We start from the raw sequence: 6432 nt of genomic DNA, 5'->3' as shown, positions 1-6432 counted from the left end.
TTTTACTTTGAAGCATTTACAGAGTTACGACACTTCAGCCATTTATAGGTGGAAAAGCCATTTCACACAGTGGTTATAAACATTTCTGGATTTGAATGCTGTTTTTTTTCTTCCTTACATACTAACTCTGTGACCTTGGGTAAGTCCCTTAATTTCTCTTCGGCTTCTTCCTCATCTGTACAGTCTGGAAAATGGTCACAGTCCCCTCCCTCAAAGTGTTGTCATGGTATTACGTGACATAATAACCACAAGCACTCAAAGCACAGTAGGAGGCAGAGAAGAAGAAATATGGGGAAATTATTAATGTTTAAAGCAAATAATTCCATCAAAAAGATCTTTCGAAATGACATTTTTAAACAGTCTCTATTAGCATCCCCTAACACATTTTCCCAGTTACTTCTAATTAAGGAAATTAACCTATGTATTGTAGCAATCTTTTTCTTGGAAATTGAGGTTTTGGTAAATATCTCTTAGTTCTACAAGTGTACCAAGTAAGTGACTTTTCTTTTGCTTTAAATTCTCGTGTATATTTAAACAACAGCTACTTCATATAGCACTTGTTCTATGCCAGGTACCTTTATCAAAATGTCTAATCCTCACACACACAAAAGCAGTGACATAGGTATTGTCTTTATCCCTACTTGACCAATGTTGAAACTTCACTGCAAGAAGTCAAGTGGAAAGCTCGTGGTCACTTGGCCAGTGAGTGGAGAAGCTGGGGTTGGAGCCACATCTCTGGACACTAGAGCCACTGCGGTCACCCATTATGGCTTCTGGGAACTCCATTTTACAGGGCTACTCGTTCAAGACTAAAAGTGGCTGCTGCTAATTGTCTGCTTCCACGGATCTTAAATTCTCCTGGGAACTTGGCACTTTCTTTTTTTCCCCACCTCAAAACAACCCTCTGAGATAGATGTGGTGATGTTGACAGATAAGGTGATGCCCATTTTATGGTGATGGGAAGTCCATAACCTGCACCAAATCGCAGAGTTATTGGTCTCACTCCAAAGCCACGGTAGTATTTCATTTTCTTTAATGAACATTGTATATAATTCTGTGCTGCTGAAACTATGACTAAATGGTGATGATTATGGACAGTAAATAAAGTCAACAGGATGTAATAGAGCGTGTTCACAGTATCCCAGAATAAAATCTCATTCCAGATCGATCAGGAGTTACCTGTGTTTCACCTCCAGAAAGCATTGACTCGGCTTTCTGTGAAAAATGAAGACAGGGGATTGGACGGCACGATCTCCCTCAAGACCAAGGCTTTCTCCCCAGCGCGGGTGGCGCATGAGAGTTTAGCTAAATATTCCCTTAAATAACACTAGATGGCACTCAAGAACAAAACAGATGGAGGACATTTACAGTAAAAGATCTGTATCACCCTCAATTTCAATTTGTGATAGAATTTATTTTCTGAAGCGAATCAATGACGATTTCAGGCTGCTGATAACTAACATAAGGAATATCTGAACTTATATTCTGCCAGTATAAAACTCTGCCTGATCTCCCTTTTGGATAAATGCTTTGATAAATCTAAGTAAAAATCCAATTTTTTTTTTTTTTTTGCAGAACATTAACCAGACAGACTTCCCGGCTTCATTTCTATTAAATAATTCTAGCCCTCGCCATAGCAAAATTGAAGTAAATTGAATATTTGAAAAAGGCGATAGAGTCAAGGAATACTCTTAAAGACTCTGAAAATAATTTCAATTTTTTCGGATTAAAGTCTGTTATCAGGGCCAGGCGCGGTGGCTCAAGCCTGTAATCTCGGCACTTTGGGAGGCCGAGGTGAGAGGATTGCCTGAGCCCATGGGTTTGAGACCAGCCTGGGCAACCTGGGGAGGCCTCGTCTCTACAATAAATCAAAAAATGAGCTGGGCGTGTAGCGTGTGCCTGTCGTTCCAGCTACTTGGAAGGCTGAGGCGGAAGGATCTCTGGAGCCCAGCAGGTCGACACAGGGGTGGCCGTGAGCGTGCCACTGCCCTCCAGCCTGGGCAAAGGAGTGAGACTCCAATGCTATCAGGAACATAGGCTTGTGACATTATGCAAGACACAACGGAACATAACCAGAAAAGTAAACATTTATTCTCTTAACAGTCTTTGTTTTTAGATGATGAAAATTCCAGACTTTAGGCTCTAGGAACTCAATGTATTTGCATTTGAACTATTACTTACGCTGTTTTCACTGCTTGTCTAAGAAGAAGAGCCTAGTGAGTTTGCAAATAAAAGGTGAAAGTCAAAAGAAGGATATTCCAACATAGAGACAAGGAATGAAGTGTGGAGATGAGGCGCTCAAATGTGACCCAGCTCGAGACCATTTTATCTCATTTTCTGAATTTCTCTGAAGAAATAAACATAATGGTGGCCAGGAGAAGTCGTTTAAACCCTGTTCCTTCAAACAAACACAAAATTCATTGTTAAAAAAGCTTTCTAGGACAGAAGAAAAATAGCATAATTAAGAGAATGTCCCAGCCGGGCTCGGTGGCTCAGCCTGTAATCCCGCGCCTTTGGGAGGCAGAGGTGAGTGGATTGCGTGAACCCGCGGGTTCGAGACCCACCTGGGCAGCGAGACCTCATCTCTACAATAAATCAAAAAATTAGCGGGCGTGGTAGCGCGAGCCTGTAGTTCCAGCTACTCGGAAGGCTGAGGCGGAAGGATCGCCGGAGCCCAGCAGGTCGAGGCTGCGGTGGCCGGGAGCGGCCACTGCACTCCAGTCTGGGCGACAGAGTGAGACTCCAATTCAAAAAAACCCAAAAAAACAAAAGGGAATGGCCCAAGATTATCTTTGTTCCTCACAACAGCATAAACCATGAAAGGTCAAATACTTGGAGTAAAGATGGGCTAATTGTTTTGAAGCGAGTTTGAGTGAATTTATTGAGTGCTACTTACTTGTCACTAACATTTGCTAGTTTTTTTTTTGTGTGCGTGTGTGATTTCATTTTCCCAACAGTTCTGTGAGGGGAGCCGATTATTATCCCACTTCATAGATGCGAAAACTGAGGCTTAAAGAGGTGAAGTAATCAGCTCAGGGTCTCATGGGTACTGAACAGAGGAGCCAGCTGTGTCTGATTCTTAAGGCCCAACTTTGAAACACAGGGTAGTCTTCCCTTGAGATAAGCGTGGCATTTGAAGGCTAGATCTATGCCACGTTGTGAAGTAATTGAAGTAGTCTTAGATACCTCCTCAACATTCTATTTATCACACTCATACTCTCATGCTCTTCCCTCCCTCCTCCAGGAGTCTCAGAAAAATCTGAGCACTACAGATAACTTTAAAAATAAAGGAGGCAGCTGGGTGTAGTGGCTCACGCCTATAATCCCAGCACTTTGGGAGGCTGAGATGAGAGGATTGCCTGAGCTCACGGGTTTGGGACCAGCCCTGGCAACTTGGTGAGACCTCATCTCTACAATAAACCAAAAAATTAGCCGGGCGTGGTGGCGCATGCCTGTAGTTCCAGCTACTTGGAAGGCTGAGGCGGACAGATCATCTGAACCCAGCAGATGGGCGACAGAATGAGACTCCGACTCAAAAAAAAAAAAAAAAAAAGATAAATAAAAAATAAAGGAAGCTATTTCACCTGTTTTTTGTTTTTTTTTTTAATCCCAATGCTTGAACCCAGGTTCTAATACTACTAGCCGGATAAAGTGGGCTTTTTAATGTTTAGGGAGCTGTTTTCGGGGTTTGAAGACAGTTCATCTCATTCATCTCCAAAACTGCATGTTAACGTACCACGCAGAGATGATTAATCTAATCTTGATGATAACCCTACATTTTGAGGGAGGTAGCATAAATATTGAAAATTTCAGGAAGGGAAATATGCATTAAGTCCTCCGACCAGCTTTAAGTGGCAGCAGACATTTCCACCTACGTAGTTGGCCTCATGTCTAAGAAAGTTCTCCATAAATTACTTTTGTTAGTGAGTGGGGAAAAGATTATTATGAAATATGTTCTTCTGGCATGAGCTCAAGCAAGGCCTTGGAGAACAGGAAGTGGTTCGTTCTCTGCTAAACCTGCTTCTTGCCTCACTAGGTGACATGGGCAAGCCTGTCTCCCTCCCCAGGCTCCGAGGCTGTCTGTGAGTGGCTGCGCAGGGCTTGACGTGCTTCACCGTCTTCTGGAGCTCTAACCTTCTAGGATTTCGTAGGCTCCACACCTGAAGAGAGTCACCGAAAGTAGGGCACCTCATTTTTAATCAAAGCCAAAAATGACTTCAAGACCGTGTTGTAATTAATACCCAAAAGTTCTTAGAGATTCTTAGGTGAAAGCTCCCAAGGAAAGATGATCATGGCTTAGAAAATTCAGGGAGTAATTAATTGCAGATGACTAATACTCTTCTGCCTGCGCCCCTCCCCCTTGGGGAGCACAGGAATCGGAGAAGCAATAAAAGCGACTTAAGTTCTTCCTAGAGTGCCTGAAAAACAGCCGAAAGACAGTTCTGATGTGATTTAGCGTGTGTCGTTTTCTATCCTTGTTAATTATCGTGAAATAGAACTTGTGTAATTTCTACTAGTACCTCCGACCTCATTTGTAATTCTGAACCGTGTAATAACGTCCTTTGTCAGCGGCATCAAATAACCACAAATTTCCTTTCACACAGAAGGTGGTAGCACTCCGTTTCTCCTGCTTCTTCGGTTCTCTCTCTTGTTTTTCTATTTCAATAGTTTGGGGGGTGAGGGGGTACACAGCGCTTTTGGTCTGGGTTTTAAGTGTACCCACCACCCTTACCTGTGCAGATTTACCTGCTAGGTGATTTTCAGTTCTGTATTTCTGTTTGGCAAAATTAGAGCAGATACTTGACAGTCTTGTTTGGGCAGTTTTCTTTTTTTTTCTTTCTTTCCTTCTTTCCTTTCTTTCTTTCTTTCTTTCTTTCTTTCTTTCTTTCCTTCTTTCTTTCCTTCTTTCCTTCTTTCTTTCTTTCTTTCTTTTTTTCTTTCTTTCTTCCTTTCTTTCTTTCCTTCTTTCTTTCCTTCTTTCTTTCCTTCTTTCTTTCTCCTTCCTTCCTTCTTTCCTTCTTTCTTCCTTTCTTTCCCTAATGGAGATGGTGGGCCATGATAATGAAAGTTCATATTTAGTTCAAGTGGAAGGTCAAAGTAGGGAAGCATTATCCTAGGACTGGGCCAGCAATGTTCAAAGTGGGGATTAGACTTCAAGGCATCCTGCGGGTTATTTATTCATCTGCTTTCCCTTTCCTACATCAGGAAACTAAGGCCAGAGAAGTTAAGGCACGTCCCCAGGTCGCACCACTGGTTTGTGGCTGAGCCAGGACTGGAATCCAGGGCTTTTGACACTCTGAAGCTCAAGTCTGTAGCTCAAGTTCAGAATCTTTCTACCATATTGCATTGCCTGTTTTTGCAACCACTGGATGTGGAGAAGAAAAATGGAAAGCAAATAATTTGCAATATATGCCATCCTGCTAAATCAAATTAATTGATTTTTTGCATTTGACTTCCACTTTTGATGTGAGACTTCTAGATCTGGTTTTGAGGCTGGGCTCCGTGGCTCAGCTTGTAATCCCGTGCCTTGGGAGGCCGAGGTGAGTGAATTGCCTGAGCCCGTGGGTTTGAGACCCGCCTGGGCAACTTGGTGAGACCTCATCTCTACAATAAATCAAAAAAAAAAAAAAATCTGGTTTTGTATATCTCAGAGCATGCAGAATGTGAACAATCTAATCTCCTGTTATTTTCAGGAGAAAAGATGTGAGGAATGAACCATGTTTTCCTCCCAGAGAAAACTATTTGCAGTTTTGGATGAGCTTATTAGAATGCATGCTCTTGACATTGACATGAAATATAGTCATAACAGCTCCTACTGGCATGCGTGTGTGTGGTGTGTGTGTGTTTGTGTGTAAGTGAAAGTAAAACCAAATGAATTATTAAGACAGGACGAGAAGAGCCTTGAGCGAAAGAAGGCTGGATCAGTGTCTGTCGGGACGCTTGCTCAAGCCTAAGGCAGCTGCACTGAGGTGCGCCCCGATTCCGACTGCTGGGATCCTCGGTCATGAGCCAGCCTCCAAAATGGTCTGAGCTTAAGTGCCACATCAGGCAGGTTTCAAACCAGTCATGGTCCTTTCATTCAAGGTGGACAGAGGTGCTTTTGCATCAGACCTGGAAAGTGGATGCCAGTCTGTAGTCACTCTGGGATATTCCATTTTTATTTCTTGGATCATTCTGAGAAACACAGAGACAAAGACCAAGAGCACAACCAAACGGATGGGACCCCTGCAAAGTAAACCTCATCTTTTTCTGACCTTTTACAGTTTTTTTTTTGAGTTGGAGTCTCACTCTGTCGCCCAGACTGGAGTGCAGTGGCCGCTCGTGGCCACCGCAGCCTCGACCTGCTGGGCTCCGGCGATCCTTCCGCCTCAGCCTTCCGAGTAGCTGGAATTACAGGCGCGCGCTACCATGCCCGGCTCATTTTTTGATTTA

The sequence above is a fragment of the Carlito syrichta genome, unplaced genomic scaffold (genome assembly GCF_000164805.1).
Source record: "Carlito syrichta isolate Samal-C Ts95f unplaced genomic scaffold, Tarsius_syrichta-2.0.1 Scaffold314849, whole genome shotgun sequence".
NCBI lineage: Eukaryota > Metazoa > Chordata > Mammalia > Primates > Tarsiidae > Carlito > Carlito syrichta.
The sequence above is the reverse complement of the archived record's forward strand: the minus strand, read 5'-3'. Positions refer to the sequence as shown.